This window comes from Tursiops truncatus, chromosome 1 (genome assembly GCF_011762595.2).
Source record: "Tursiops truncatus isolate mTurTru1 chromosome 1, mTurTru1.mat.Y, whole genome shotgun sequence".
In the NCBI taxonomy this organism is placed as follows: Eukaryota; Metazoa; Chordata; class Mammalia; order Artiodactyla; family Delphinidae; genus Tursiops; species Tursiops truncatus.
The window spans coordinates 40,492,660-40,509,216 of record NC_047034.1 but is presented as its reverse complement, the minus strand read 5'-3'; the positions used below and the strand labels follow the sequence as shown (position 1 = coordinate 40,509,216).

The following is a 16,557-nucleotide window of genomic DNA, read 5'->3' as shown; positions in this document are numbered from 1 at the left end:
AATCGTGTGCGTTGTTAGTATCCCAAGCACTTATTCCCCTGTTAGCATCTATCACAAGAGAGAAGTTAAGCTCTTTTTCCACGGAAGGAAAGCAGTGTCAGAATAAAGCCAGCTCCTACCTCTCCAGCCCTGGCCCTGGCCGTCCCCCCTCCCTGGGCGGGGACTGCAGAAGGCTTGCTGCGGGGGGGGCAGGGCTGCCAGCCTCCCCACTCCCTACCCCTCACTGTGACGAGCTACCTCAGGCTATCGCAGATGCCCCCATGCCAGGGGCAGCTCAAGTAGGAGGCTGGATCCCACGTGCATCCTGGACAAGAGCTAGGAAAGGGTTTCCTGCTGCGATCTGGGCACAGCTCCATTCTGCATCTTATAAGCACAGGTATCAGAGTGGGAGAGGACCCTGGAGAGCCTCCCATTTTACTAAATGAGCTAAAGCCTAGAGAGAGGTTGTCCATGCCTCCCTGGCTCTCTGTCCCCTTTGCTGGTCCCTTCTCACCTCCCAATCTCTAAATGTTGGTGTGCCCTGGAGCTCAGAGCTTGGATCCCCCCACACCATCTCACAGACCTCACCCAGGCCTGCAGCTTTATGTACCATATGTATGTGCCTGCTGACAACTCTCAAATGTACATCCCATTCCAGACTCTATTCTGACCTCGAGATTCATACATTCAGCTGCCCACTCAGCTTCTCCACTGGGATGTCTAATAGGCACCTCGCTCCTCATGGGTCCAAAACTGACTTCCTGATCTTTTCTCCTCCCATAGTCTTCTCCATTTGAGTTCATGACAGCTCCATCATTGCTCAAGCCAAAAACCTTGGAGTCACTCTTGGCTTCTGTTTCTCTCATACTCACGCCCAATCCATCAGCAAACCCTTCCACATACATGTAGATCCTGATCACTTCTCCCCATCTCTCCCTCACCCTGCTCCAAGCCACCATCAGTCCTGCCTTGTTTGCAGTAGTCTCCTTAGTGGTCTCCCTGCCTCCACCCTTGTGTCCTGTAGTCTGTTGTGAACCATCCCAGGAGGCAGACTATCCTGTGAAGATAGAGGTCAGCTGAGGTTTCCCCTCAGTGCAATGCCCTCCAGGGGTGCCCCATCTCATCCAGAGCAGTGGTCCATCTTATCTTTCCATCTACACTCGTAGGGTTCTCTGCCCGCTCACTCCACTCCAGCCCCAGTGGCCTCAAACCCACCAGGCGTTCTCCCACCTGAGGCCTTGGTGTGTGCAGCTCCTCTGCTTGGGACTCTTCCCCCAGGTTTCCGTGTGCTCACTGCCTCCCGTCCTGGGCACAGCCTCGTTCCTGTCTGTATGCAAATGCCACCTTTTCGGTGAGGTCTTCCCCAGCCTGATTAGTTACAATTGCACCCCCTCCAATTTCTGTCCCCACTTTTTACTTTCTTTTTCTCCATGACGCTTATCACCGTCAAACATACTATAAACTTTATTTATTTTGTTTATTATTTATCTCCTCTAATGGGAATGTAAGTCCCCTAAGGTTAGAGATTTTTATCAGACACACAGTAAGTGCTCAACAACTGTTTGTTAACTGAGCGAATGAACAGGAATCAATGGTTCTGGTGCGTCTGCATCAGCTTTTCCCATGAGGACCATTGCACTTAGCCGATGAATGGAAGAGCAAGAAAACACCTAGATCATCAAGTTCAATACCTTCTTCACTTGAGGGACACTGAGATTTAGCAAGGAGGAGGATATCCCAAAACATCACAGCACATTGACTTTAGAGCTGGGGCTGGGAATGGATCCTCCTGTCTCCCAAACAGAGCCTGTCCTCTGGTCCCCCTGCCACCCACGGAGGTCACTCCCTTCTGACAGCAATTTCCAGTCTCCTGAGCTATAAAATTAGAACAAGGAAGCTACAGAAAACAAGGAAATGAAGTATGGGGCAGGGGTATTTTTAGGCTCGCTGGTTTCTAAGTGCATACATATATAGAAAGGTCTATACACATGGCTATATATAGGTATTAAATCAGGAAGTAAGTTGAGTGGTGGGTTAGCTTTTCTGGGGGTGGCTGAGTGAGGCTGCTGCAACACGGACAGTTTTGAGCCAGAGCAGCTGATTCCAAGGGAACTGGCCCTGCTGAGTCATCTGGAAGCCGCACACCTCACATTGAGTGTTCAGAAAGAGTCTGAGGAGTGAGAGCCTTCTTTTTCTTCCCTTCAGTCAGCCAGAAGTACCAGTGAAACTCCAAGGCCCACCCAGCATCTTATGGTGAAAATCTCCCCAGTGCTGGCTTGCCGTCTTTGGGGGCAAATGGGGATTCTGAAGGGGGAGTTTGAGCAGTAACCTGGAGCCTCTGTGTCCCCAGTTGACCAGAGACACCTCCTGGGCTCTGGTCCCTTTGTCCACCAGGAACTTTCCAAGACTTCAGACCAGGCCTAAAAGATGAGACCTGGATTAGCATAACGCACTTCCTAATGGTCAGACGTTCTGTTTATCATGTATGGATCTCATTTTATATAACAACTTACTAGGAAGGTACTTTTAAAATTGTCTCCATTTTATCGTTGGAGAAACTGAGGCACAGTGTGAGTAAGTGATGTACCCAGGTCTCTCAGCTTAAGTGGCAGACCCAAGTGGTCTAGCTCTACAGCCCATGCCCTTAGGCATCAGGCTGTGCTGCACTGGCAAGAGGGCAGGAAACCTGGGTATGTGTAGAGCATTTGTGGGGCTCTGAGATTCATGGCTGCATCCAGGTTTTGATGCTGCCGATCTTTGACTGGACTTTGAGCTAAGCAATGAACATGTAGCAAGCACATTGTTTGCTTGTGGAAAGTGAATGGGGGCAGGCCTGTTCCTCCCACCTGGGGCAATCCAAGGGAAGTATCCTGATTCATGCTGTAGAAATAGGAGCTAGTGTCCTTTTGCAAGGCAGGAAAAGGACCAAGCACTAAAGCTGGGGCAGATCCCTGCCCTCATATAGCTTATGTTGTAGTTGTGGGACACGGACAATGACCACAAACAAATAAATGAGATAGTTAAGATGGTTATAAAAGCCCTAGGGGCTTCCTTGGTGGCGCAGTGGTTAAGAATCCACCTGCCAAGGCAGGGGACACAGGTTTGAGCCCTGGTCTGGAAAGATCCCACACGCTGCGGAGCACCTAAGCCCGTGCGCCACAACAACTGAGCCTGCGCTCTAGAACCTGCGAGCCACAACTACTGAGCCCACGTGCTGCAACTACTGAAGCCCGCACGCCTGCAGCCCGTGCTCCGCAACAAGAGAAGCCACCACGATGAGAAGCCCGCACGCCGCAATTAAGAGTAGCCCCAGCTCGATGCAACTAGAGAAAGCCCGTGCACAGCAACGAAGGTCCAGCGCAGACAAAAATAAATAAATAAATAAAATTGTAATAATAATTTTAAAAAAAAAAGCCCTAAACAAAATAAAACAAGGTAATGGAATGGTTATGGGTTCAGCTGTGTTCCCCCAAAAGTTATGTGTTGAAGTCCTAAACCCCAGAATATGACTTTATTTCGAGATAGGGTCTTTTACTGAGGTAATTGATTTAAACTGAGATCATTAGGGTGGGCTCTAATCCAGCATGACTGGTATCCTTATAAAAAGGGAAAACGTAGAGATAGGTACCCAGGGAGAACACCATGTGAAGTTGAAGAGAGATCAGAGTGATGCGCCTACAAGCCAAGAACACCAAAGATCGCCACATGCCACTAGAAACTAGGAAAGAGGCATGGAACGAGTTCTCCCCACAGCCCTCAGAAGGAACCAACCCTGCTGGCCCCGTGATCTTGGAAACTTCTAGCCTCCAGAACCGTGAGACGATAAACCTCTGTTGTTTAAGCTACCAGTCTGTGGTGCTTTGTTATGGAAGCCCTAACAAACTAACACACAGACAAAGAGTGTCTGGGGGAGAAGAGGATTAATTTAGCTGACAGATTGGGTTAGGTCTATCCGAGGAGGTGACAACTGGGCTGAAGCCTCAGTATTGACAAGGAGATGCTCATGTGAAGATACACACCTCAGACATGGAAGCTAACTTGGCATATCTGTGGGAGAGACGGAAGGCCCGTGTGGCTGGAGCAGGGTGAGTGAGGGCAGAGAGGTTCAAGGAGAGGGAAGACAGGATAGAACCTTCGTGGAACGTGCTGGGAATTGGCATTTTACACTAATTGCAATGGGAAACCACTGGAGGGAGTGACGTGAGACCCGACTTTCCCCTTTGAAAGATCCCTCTGGCTGCTCGGTGGAAAAGAAATTTGAGGATCGGGTTAGGGGAGACCAGTTAGGAGTGTGAGGTTCACGTTCAGATGAGAAATGAGTACCCTTGGCTTAGGGCACTGGCAGAGGATGAGGGAGAAGTGGTCTGGTTGGTGATAAAATCTGGAGAACCCCAATAGGACTTGCTAGTCCTGGGATGAGAGAAAAAGAAAGGTACCTACGATGACCCCTAGGACTTTGGGCTAAGCAGCTGAAAGAGCAGTGGTGCTTCTTACGGTGGGAGTGGATAGAGTAGGGAGTTTCTTGAAGAGAAACAGCCAGTCAGCTCCCACCCAAATGAGATTTATAAGATGAGGCCAAAACAAAGATTAACGCGGCATAGTCCCTGTCCTAGAACTCGGAGCCTGAAGGAGGCAGACACATAAACAAATAATACCAACACACCGTGTGAAGTAGCTGGCAACACACAGCTACAGGAGTGACTCTGGGGAAGTCGGACAAAAGAGGAAAAGGTTTCTGTTTTACTTTTTCAAAATAATTTCGGACTTATATAAATGTTGCAAAAACAGTACAAAGAATTCCCAAATACCCTTCACCTGGTTTCCCCAAATGTTAACATCCTACAAATTTACAGTACAGTCATCAAAACCAGGAAATTAGCCTTAGCTACAGACCCCATTCACATTTCATCAAGTTCCCCATTTGTGTTCCTCATCTTATCCAGGAGCCAAACCAGGATCACCCATAGCACTTAGTTATCGTGTTTCTGTAGTCTCTCTGGCCTGGGATAGCACCTTCATCTACTCGTTCATGGCCTTCATACTCTTGAAGAGTACTAGCCAGTTATTATGTAGAATGTGCCTCAATTTGGGTTTGTCTGGTGTTTCCTCAGGTTGTGCATTTTGACAAGAACACCACAGAAGTGATGCTGTGCCCCTCTCAGTGCATCATATCAGGCGGCACATGAGGCTGATATGTTGTGGTACTCGTTATGTTGACTGTGATCACCCGAGTAAGGTGGGGTCTGCCAGGTTTTCCACTGTAAAGGTAGTCTTTTCCCCTTTGCTACTAATAGGCATCTTGTAGGGAACTACTTTGAGATGATGTAAGCATCCTGTTTCTCATCTTATTTTTACCCACAAATGTTTGTTTCCGTTGATGAGTCTTGCTTAAAACAACCACGACCGTGGGTGTCTGCCAAATGGTGGTTTTCTATTTCCTTCACACCTTCTAATGTTCATCAATTGAAATTTTTCTGTAAGAAAGGCTGTCCCTTTTCCCTTACTTGTTTATTCAAACATTTATATCAGTATAGACACATTATTTCCTATTTTTCTCTTGTTCTATAAGTTATAATCTGTTGTGATCTTTTTTTTTTTTATTTGCTCAAATTATCTCAGATTTGGCCATCGGGAGCTCCTTCAAGTTGGCTACTGTGTTCAACAGGAAAGTTTTGAGTAAAACTTATGACAAAGTTATGATAATGAGGCATAGGGACTTGTAAGGAGAAGGGAGAGGAGAGGCTTCCAGGCCTGGAGGGCAACCATGGGCTCTATACCCAGTGCTCTCTGAGGATGCTTGCCAGCCTCTGGGCTGGCTACTCCTGACCGTGAGGGTCAGGAAGATGCAGCCACGTGCCTTGCTCAGGTAGAGAGACCTCCACTGAAGGTGCCCCACCTCTATCACGACCTTCCCAGGGACCAACCAGCAGGCTGCAGCTGCTACGGCACTTGGGCTGTTAATGCATCTGCCTGGCTTTGCCCAAGAGGGGCCCTCCGCCATGTGCACGGACACCTCCACCTCCAGCCACCTGCTGCCTGCTGCTGCCCCACCAGACCTGCCGTCACCCAGGGGCGTGGGGTCCCCACTGCTCAGCCCCTAGCTGACTGAAGCGTGTTCCTTTGACCTCCTTGCCTGAAGGGGTTGTATCCGGGGAGGTGGCGAGGCTCTCAGAGCTGTGGAGTGACAAAACCACTTGGCCTGGAGACCATCTAGGTGAGACTGGCTATCGTTTTGACTGGCTAGCTGTCGTTTTTTCAATCTAGGGCCTCTGTGAAGTCTTGAGGGGATGCCCAAAAGGTAAAGTAGGTTGGAGCGGGCGAAGGGTCGGGGGACTGGCAGTTGGATGACCATCCTTCTGGTCCAGGCCCCTCCCCTGTTGACAGGGATGGAGCTGAACCCCAAAGGGAAAATGGCTTATCTAAGGTCACGGGGACACTTGGTGGCTAGGCAGGACCAGGACTCAGTGCCCAGAATCCTTGTGTCCTCCTCACCATTTACACATTCCCAATCTGCTCTGCTTCTTGTTTATCAATGGCTGATGAGGCCGTAGTCTGTGTTTCCTTGTCCATTTCCCTTGTTCCCATGGCAGGCGGAGAGACGGAGGCCAGTCTTCCAGCCCCTTCTGAGGCAGGGCCTCTAGGCACATGAGCAGCACTGACCCTTCACCCCCAGGGAAGGGGAGCTGTCCTGGGTCATTTAGCAAAGCAAGGCTGAACTCACCTTGTAATCTCTCCTGGCTGGAGGCCCATGACCTCACCCAGACCCATCACTGAAGGGCTAGAATCTGGCCACCTTTTCTTCCTTCTCTCCCTTCTCTTCCTTCAGTTCAGAATGGGAAGCCTCCTTTTTTTCCTCTTTTAAATTTCATATTAACCTTTAAGATAGGGTAAGCATTCACGTGACTCAAAATTCAAACTTTACAAAAGTTACACTGTAAGAAGCCTCCTTTCCAATTCTGTCCTTTGGACTTCCCCTCCCAGGGGCAGTCACTGTGGTTCATAGGATTGCTGTGAATTAATCCACAGAAAGCACTTAGAACCGTGGCGGGCACATGTTACACACACAGTGCGTGCTGCATCATTGTTTTTATTTTTAAACTCAATCATAGCTTTATCTCCCACACCCAGCACCCGAGTTTCACCTCCTCAGGCTCCCAACACTGTAGCCCTACTAGTTGTGACCATTTTGAACTGGGCCCATGCCTGGTGACCTTTCTGCATCCTGTCCCTGCTACTCCTCCAGGCTGGGCAAGCCCTCCCCACCCTGCCCCCTGCTGAAATGCCACCTATTCTCCAAAGCCCAGCTCAGATGCACCTTCCTTTCAAGGCCTCAGTCTCCTCCTCCTTTGTATTTCCCCATCCTTCTCGACTTCTGTGGTTGACTTTCCACAACCTCCTGCATTCATGTGAGAATCATATATGCTTTTGCCGTCCCCCAACTCAGCTGTCAACTCCCTGAGGGCAAGGCCGGGATCTTTTTCATCTCTGAGTTCCCTGCAGCACTTAGCACAGAAACTTCCACGTGGGAAGTGAATAAATGCCTTTAAATTTAACTGCAAATTTGAACTCATTGGGGATGCAGAATGTGGGCATGTGAAGAAATACGTACGCTGCCCAAGGTAGGACTCATTACTTCTCCATGGTCTAGAAGCCATACTTTTATTTTTTTTATAAATTTATTTATTTTTATTTTTGGCTGCGTTGGGTCTTTGTTGCTGCGCGCGGGCTTTCTCTAGTTGCGGTGAGCAGGGGCTACTTTTCATAGTGATATGCGAGCTTCTCATTGCGGTGGCTTCTCTTGTTGCGGATCACAGGCTCTAGGCGCGCAGGCTTCAGTAGTTGTGGCTCGCGGGCTCAGTAGTTGTGGCTCACGCACTCTAGAGTGCAGGCTCAGTAGTCATGGCGCACGGGCTTAGTTGCTACGCAGCATGTGGGATCTTCCCGGACCAGGGCTCGGACCCATGTCCCCTGCATTAGCAGGCGGATTCTTAAGCACTCCGCCACCAGGGAAGTCCCTAGAAGCCATACTCTTATAATCAGAACGCACCAAGTTTTTCCCAAACCTCACAGGTGGGTTGGAGACCTGCTTTCTTCTGCTCACTCATTCCCTGTCATTCTGCATTTGATTTAACAAATCCTATAGTCCTGCAAACAATGTTTGCTTTGCTATAGCATCCAACTGTCTTTCATTCCTCCCAAAAGATAAGGAGCAGGTGACAGAGAACCAACTTTAGTGCAGGACCTCATTAGCTTTGGGGCACAGACACACTACATGAATCAGAAACTTTCTACTCCTCACATAATGTGGCTCCAACAAATCTAGTTAGGCTACTTTGCTTATAACCAAAATCTTCCTGAATACACTTGTGACCGTATGTGTGACTGGAGCTCAGAGAAGAGGGCAAGGTCACCAGTCTACATATCCATAGGGACTGTGTTGGGTTACATGTAATAGAAATCCTAAATAACTAGTTTCTTCTTCCCTCATGTAACATAAATCCTGACGTCTGGTGGACCACACCCTCCATGGCAAAGACTTCCTCTACTCTTCTGCTCTGCCATGCTTAGGATGTGACTTCCATCTTCCAGGTTGCCATATGGTCATAACATGCCACTGTGGCTCCAGACATCACATTCGCATTCCAGACAAGGAAGATGGTAAGGGGCAAAAGGGCACAGTTGAGTCAGCCTCCTTTAAAGAGGTTTCTCAGAGCCTCTCCCAGCAACTTCTATTTACATCTCACTGGCCATACCTGTGACCCATGCACACCCTAACTGCAAAGGAGCCTGGGAAATGTAATTTCTTAGCTGGGCACATTACTCCCCCAAATAAACTTGGGGTTTTGTTAGTAAGGAAAAAAGGGGGAGTAGGGATGGGGTTGGTAGTTAACTGTCTCTGCCACAATTGGGACAACTAAGGAAGACTTCATGGAAGAAATGGGCCATAGTAGGATGAGATAAGAACTTAACCACATGCCAGGCACTTTATTAAAACAGGTTGGGGAGGGGAAGCTTCTGGTATCTTCACATGCCAGGGAGCGGTTCCAGTTTCCGTTTTAGAGATAAGGAAAATGAAAGCTAAAGCTATTCAATAATTCACTCAGGGTCATGTAAATGGCAGTCTAGATTCAAATTCCAGAATCTGCCAGGCTCCCTTGTCCCTGCCAGCCTCACCTGTCATCTGCCAGACTCAGTACATATGTAAGAGGAAGGAAAGAAGAGGGTTCAGAGATGGGGAGGCTCTCGGTGTGTTTCCAGGACAGAACTCTGACAGAGTCAGAAGGAAAAGAGAATGGAGAGGCCCAGATTGTTCCAAGTGGGTGTTTTCAAATGTAAGGATATCTTACTTACTTATGGGCTAATTGCCAGAAGAACTTAATCTGTTTTACACTTAGCATTAGCATGAAATAAAAGTCAAAAATCAAATGGAAAACTGAGGAGACGTGTGGGGAATGAGAGCACCTTTTGTTGGGGACCCCAGAGACAGGGAAAGGGAGAGGATGGGAGGCCCATGCCAGGCTGGAGGGCGAGTGGGGCAGGGGGTCTCTGCTCACGCCAAGTCCCTCCTGCTCTGGGCAGCAGGCAGCACTCTGCCACCTGACAAGAGCTGGTGAGGCCTGACCGGCGAAGAGCGTGCCGGGCTGCTCTGGGTCCCGGGAACATTCCCGCCTCAGGCTGGCGGACTGCGCGCAGAGCGAAGGGGTCAGATGCATCTCTGCCCCTTAGGAGCTGGGTGCCCGAAGCAAGTTACTTCTCTGACTCTCACCCTCTGCATCTGAGAACTGAAATAATCCTACCTTGCAGGACTTTAGGGAGAAAAAAACAAGGTGTACATAGCCTGGCAAGTGCTTAGAAAACAGAACCTGCTAATTTCGTTCACATAATTATTATCATTGCTTTTGTCATTGTTGCTGTCTAGTAGATGATGGCACCATCGACTAAAGCCTGGAATATAGAAAGAGGAACGGCCTGGTGGAGGTAGCAGGGGAGGCTGAAGATAATCAGGTACAGTATTGCCCTTTCAAAGAGAAGCTGGATCCTGGCCCTGGCCTCGATTAGTTAATGCATCGAAGGGTTAAAAACAGGAAACAGAAAAAAACCGTATTCCAACCCTGTATAAATTTATCAGTAAACAGTCTGGTAAGCCCCTGTGATGTGCTCGGCATGGTTCTAAGCTCTCTGACAAATATATAAAAAGTAGAGTAAAAACTCAGTTAATCCAACCATTGGGAAATTGTGGCAGGTGAATTTTCTGGACGCCTGAAAATTTACCAGCCCCACACACTTTAGGCACTTTTTTCTTAATGTTAAAAATTGTGGACGGAAATATTTTTTAAGCGCACTGTTCTCATCCCTGGCTTCCTAGTGACTATCGAATACATCGTCATTGAGAACGACATGTGCTCTGCTGTCTTGTGATAGCGTGATGACCCTGGAGGCTGTGGGGTGAGGCTGGCTGTTTGCTTCTACCCTTATGGTCCCTGCACGCTATTTTGTTTTTACATTTGCTTTTATAGTTTTTCTAGGTGTTCTCTCACTGTCAGGCTTTTGTGTGTTAATTTTCCCTTCTCTTTTTGAGCCTCCCTTCTAGTGCTTTCACTTTATTGCTTCTGATGTGCTCTAGGTTTGGAGACCAGACATAAATGCTTCATCTTTTATAGCCCATCTCAGCCCAAAAAGGAATTAAGGGAACTATTACAGTTTATCAAGTACCTACTCTGTGCTGAGCATTTTACCAGCTGTTTTGCAGCCATTATTTCATTTTTTACCACAGCCCTGTGAGTTGGAAATTTTTATCTCCATTTTTTAGAAGTGTAGACTGGGGCTCAGAGAGTTTAAGCACTTTGCCCAAGGTCACACAGCTGCTGGTGAGTGGCCTAGCTAGAATTCAGATGCAGTGTGTCTGGTACAGGGACCATCCATGCTTTTCCCGGTGTGCTACACTGCTTTGAGTCTGTGGTAAATCACATGCTGTTCGCTGTTGCTTGTTACTGTGTTGCGTTGTGATAGCGTTATCTTCCTAAATATTATAGAACGTAAGCCCCTTGAGGGCAGTGACCTGCCTTCCCACTTACATACTGCCCACACCATTGCCTAGTGCCAGGATCCAGGTGGTCAACAGCTGCTTTACAAAGAGTGGGAGCCTGGAAGAATGGGGGCAAGAGAATGGAGTGGGCCATTGCCCCTTGGCACCCAGCACCTCATACCTCCCTGCTACCTAAAACCTTCAGCTTGCCCCAGATATTCGCTCAGCATTTGCTGAGCCCAAATCTCCCTTAGCTTGAACCAGCAGCTGCGGAAGCAGCCCACGTGGTCCACTCTGGGTTGGGAAGGAGGAGTGGCTACCCAGGCTACTGGCCTCCCCCTGGGGACCGACCAACATGGAAGCCAAGCCCCGGTGAGACACTGCAGGGAGGTAGCAGCCCAGTGGGGAAGGCTGGTGTTGGGTCCAGGATTTTCACTAAGAAATTCTAGAGCAGGTACCTCTGAGTAAACTCCTACAGAACTTCTTCCCTGAAAGGAGAGTGACTGGAATTCCAGTGGATCCAACTTTCCAGCCCAAGCAAACAGCAGACCAGTATCCAGGCAGGGCCTGATTTTGCTAGGTAATGCTGGCTCTGAGTCTTCGCTTCTGTGACTCAAACTTTGAGGCGAGAAACTGCCCCATCACATGACTTACGGATTTCGCCCTGACAGGACAGTTTCTGTTTGTGTTTTGGTTCTTTGTCAGACGCTCTGAGCTCAGAGGGGAACCCCACCCTCCGTGTGACCCGGGCACACTGGCCGTGTCACGTGACCACAGTTGCCTGCGAGCCAAGCATTTCTCTGGGTGACATCATGCCCTTGCTGATTGCCCAGGTGTTTCAGGGCCTCCCGGGGCTGACACGGAATTTGCATCACTTCTGATACTTGGCTCTTGATTTGTTTGTCTTTGGTTAATAGCAAATCTGGATTGGGGTCGAGGGAAGTTGTTGAGACAACCAGACAGCAAACACGTCCCACAGAAGCTTGGCGGGACTTGGACCTGCGGCTCCTGCCCCTCCTCAACCCCAGGAGCCATCACAGGTCTTCTGGGCTCAGGCCTGAGGCAGAGAGGTTGCTGGTTCAGACTCTCTAGCACCATCCCGGGACTTACTTCAGATTCGGGACCTCTCTGGACCAGCCTCGAAGGCTCAGAACCAGGCGTTGCTGAGACTTATGCTTTTACGTGGCTCTCTCCTCACTTGCCCCCTCTTCAGGGGGGCCAGCGCCAGAGGACCCTGGATTTCTCTTCTTCCCTCTGCTCTGGCCATTTGCCTGGAGTCAGAGCTCAGCCTTCCCACCTTCCACTAACCTTGGGTCCATGGGCAATCACTTCCCAGACCCATGGAGGGCCAGGACTGAGGGACTCTGCAGAGACCCCCCCACCGCCATTACTTTATGGGGAAGGAAACCCAAGCTGGAGGGTTTCTTAATCCATTTTTCTCACCCACCAATTTCCAGCAACCTTCGCCTCTCTGGCCTCAGTTTGCCCATCTGCCGAGGAGTGGGAAGCAAACCCCATTCTCCCAACCGCAGGATGAAGACTGGGACCCGCTGAGTTTGTGAAAGGGCCTATTACCCCATTGCTCCAGAGGTTCTCAAGCTTGAACATGCATCTGAATGCCCTGGAGGGCTTGAAAACAGAGGGAGGCTCCTCCTTCCCACCCCAGGGTTTCAGTAGGTCTGTGGTGAAGTCAGAGAATTTGAACATTTTCAGACGATGCCGATGTGGCTGGTTCAGGGACCACACTTTGAGAAGCACTGCTGTAAATCTCCGGAACTCACCCCAAAGAGAGGCGGTGTGTGCTGGAGCCTCTCACGCTGGCTCCAGGAAGTCGGTAGCTTGAAGTCAGCCACAGTGGGAGTATTCACACCTCGGGAATCAGTAAATGCTGCAAACCAGTTTTGTTTGGTTTTTTTTGCCAGGGAGCTAGCTGGTAAACATTTACCGGCACACCGCTGGGTAAGAGGGCAGCCTTTCTCTCCCTCTGTGCCCCAAGACTGGGGTGCCGTGCCTCAGAAACAGGACAGGAAAGCTCAGTCAGAACTCTCTGCGCCTCCATTTCATCGTCTGTAAATTGGAAACACTAATAGCATCTACCTCACTGGCCCACAAGAATTAAGTAAGAAGATACCCGTGAATCACTTAGCAAAGTACTCAGCATAGAGTAAGTGCTCAAAAATATTCGCTCTTGTCCTTAAAATCCTTCGGATTATAGGGAATCTGTATTTTGTTCCTACAAGATTACAAAGTTCTATATAACTGTACTCCTGGGAGGGGTGGAGACCATGCCATTCTGAGCTTCACAGCTTTGGGGTGCCTGCTGGTACCTAGTCCTCCTTCTCTGGGGACCCCCCCATTGCATAGTGTGAGCCCCACCCAGCCCCCGTTTGTAATGTGTGACACCCCTGGCCGTAGCTGCTTACAATAGACACTCTGGGGTTCTCACAGTCTCTTTCCTGGGAACTTGGACCTGGAGCCCAGAGCCAGCCTGTAACTCACCACCTCAAGGTCAGTGGGGCAAGCAGGCTCTGCCAGCAGCCAGAGGGACCAAGGAAGGGCTGCACAGAGAAGGGGTGGAGCAGGTGGGCAGACGCAGGCACGGGAGTGAGGTGGAGAAAGAGGCCTGAGGACACCCCCGCCTCTGAATCTGGGCTCGTCTAGAAGTTCTGCTGCCCTGCCCTGGGCCTGCATCCTCTCAGCCAATGTCCACTGTGCTTAAGTCGTATCACGTTGGCTTCCGTTAATTGCAACCTGAGAGTCCCAGCTTCTCCACTGACTCTGCTCTTTGCTCACCCCCACCTGCCCCAGCACAGGCTTGGGGCCCGTGCCTGCTCGGCCCGGCCTGCTGTGGACCTTGGGCAGGACTCAAGGCCTCGCTTCTTCCATCTGCTCGTTGAATATGGACTTGGGCGGAAGTGAGCCTCCTTCTGAATTTTCCCCGTTATATGGAGAGAAATGAATATTCCTGACATTACCTACTCCGTGTCACCCCTGCTTAAGACCCTGCAGCAGTCCCACCCCACCCCCACTGCTCTTGGATTGACTCCAGGCTCCCTTCCTGCATTCTAGACACTGTCTGAGCCTCTCCTGGCCCCTCTCAGACCTCCACTCTCACCTCTTGACTCTGAGGGATATGGACCTGCTGGCAGTTCCCCAAGACCGCATGTTCTCTTTTGGCTTCTCTCTGTGCAGAACAGAATTTCCCCAAGCCTACAGCCAACTACCAAGCATTCTTCAGGCTCCCCCTTCGGTGTCACTTCCCCTGGGCCATCTTCCCTAGCACGGCCCTGGCTGTGCCCCTGTGCCTCGCACCCTGTGCAGTCTCCCATTGGCGCGGCCTGTGCCACACCACAAGATCCCGAGTGCAGGGGCCAAATGCAGGCCCCTCTTGTTTCCCCAGGTTCCACGTTGTAAGGGCTCAGTGGATGGTTAAATAAATGTTGTGACCTGAGGAAAGGGGGGCTCCAGAAACTCAGGGGCCATCACCGTTGTCCGTGGTGACCTCCAGAAAGTCAAGTTTCCAGAGGGAAGAAAAGGAGAGGAAGGGGTGAAGGCAGCCCTAAAATGGGTCAGGTAGAGTGCCTGCTGGGCGATCAGATAGAGAGCTCTCCTGGAAGAGAAGGTGCAGATTGAAGAGAGAGTGACATTGGCAGGACGGAGGCAGTGTGAGGTGTAGCGGGTAAAAGCACAGAGTCTGGAGGGAAGGTGAGGAGGAGAAAGAGGAGCACGAGCCCTGGACATTGGACTCCCCTTCCTAGACCTCAGGCTGTGCTTGTTCCCTAGAGGCTCGGGCCGCCGTTGCCCATGGACTTGCTGGTGGCTCAGCCGCACGATCGACACGTGTGTCTAACCTGAAGGAAGTCCCCTGTAACCTGACCTAAAGGAAGCTGCTTGGAAAGTTACCGCAGATACAGTTCTCCAGGGATTCCCTTGCCCTACTCAGCTCGCGAAAGCCCCTCTCCAAAGCCAGCCCTGCTCGGAGGCCCTGGACAGGGAGTGGTCACGGTGTCCAGTGCCGGGCGGCGCGTCAGAAGGCCCTTGGCTTCCCCCTCACCGGCTCCAGGCTGGCTCCTTTGCGAGGCCAGCCAGAGGGCTGGATGGCTCACCTCCCTTGGGCACAGGTCCCATCACAGCATTGCTCCAGCCATGGACGTCATTCCCCAGTTACCGCAAAATAGGGTTACAGTTTCTCCCATGGTGTGGAAATCCCAGGAGCCCTCTCAACCACCTGGGCCGAATGCAGAAGTTGGGCTTCTGGTCCATTAAATTCCCAGTCCAGGAAGCCTCCGGTATGAGGCTTCCTTGTAATCTGTGATCTATTTTCAGGGCTGCCCAAGAAAGACTTCATTAGTTTAGACATTAGGACTTTAATAGATGATTCTACTAAAGTTGGGTACACAAAGAAGAAGCTGAGAGAGTTTAGAGAAAGCCTACATTCACCTGCCTTCCCCAGCAACTTAAGAGCTAGTTTTACCCCTAAGAGCTTATAATCTAGATGGGAAAAGAAAATGAAGGTGCATTACATAAAATTGTGGAGAACAATTAAATATTAACTGGTGTGGTGCTCGCTGATTGCAACAGGACTATGATGTGGCTCAGAGAGCCAGTTCTGCGTCAGAGAATTCACGGAGAAGGGAGACTAGAGCTGGGCCTGCAGCGGGGGGATTCGGGTCAGTGGAGAAGAGAAGGCAGGTGTTCCGGGGAAGGGGACCTGCATGAGCAATTGCCTGTAGAGTATGCGGGACAGGAGGCCTGGATTAAGCAGAGGTTGTACATTAAATGCAGGAAGATAAGATTAGCGAGAGGGTGAGAGAGGGGATGCGTGTTGCAGGAGGTGGAGGCGGGGGCAGTTATGAAGTGTTTGCACGCCTGGCCTGCTCGAGGAGCTGGGGCTGATGGAAATGATGGGAGGAGGGCAGGGTGAGGGAGGGGAAGCATTGGAGGGCTGAGGGGTGGGGAGGGAGCTGAGGAAATTTCCAGCAATTGCTGGCCACCAGCAGGCATGGGCGGCTGACTTGAGGGCTGAGGGAGCGCTCTTCCCTCCGGGCCCCGCACCCTGCCTGGGCGGCAGGGGCTCTACAGGCCCCTCTGATAAGGGTTGCCAGCAGATAGGTCACCCGCTGCCCCAGGTACCCAAGGTGGCCAGCCTTTCACAGGCCCTGGGGAGCCACTGCAGGATCCGGCACTTCAACAGGCATTTTGAGGGTAGCTGCTAGGCGCAGAGCACCACAGGGAAACAGAGAGAAGTGAGGCGGGCTTCCTGCCCTCCAGGGAGCCCAGTGTGCGGGAAGAGAACAGATGTGGCCGACAGCGCTGACGGAAGGCCAGGTGCAGGCTGAGTTCCCAGGCTGCGGGGGAAGCAGGGAGTTCAGTCCTGACTGGAGAAGGAGCCTCTGCGGAGGGCGTGGGGTTTGTACACCTCAGAGAGTGAATTAGAGGCATTCTCTGCCCGGCAGGAAAGATGGATAGACAGGGAGGGAGAGCTTCCAGTGAGAGAGCAAAGAGAGCTCAGGCAGAGGCTGCAGACCTTGCGACCTGCCCGCAGGAAGGTC

At 50.7% G+C, this 16,557-nt stretch overlaps 1 long non-coding RNA gene across 3 annotated transcripts in view; it reads left to right on the top strand.

Moving 5' to 3' along the window:
• Positions 1-15,902, top strand: part of LOC109552919 (uncharacterized) — an 81,376-nt gene extending 65,474 nt beyond the window's left edge. For all 3 annotated transcript variants that reach the window (XR_004525862.2, XR_012331059.1, XR_004525860.2), the window contains 2 exons: positions 9,899-9,984; positions 11,923-15,902. This is a non-coding gene — a long non-coding RNA (uncharacterized lncRNA). The remainder of the gene's footprint in view (positions 1-9,898; positions 9,985-11,922) is intronic.
• Positions 15,903-16,557: the final 655 nt, after the last annotated feature.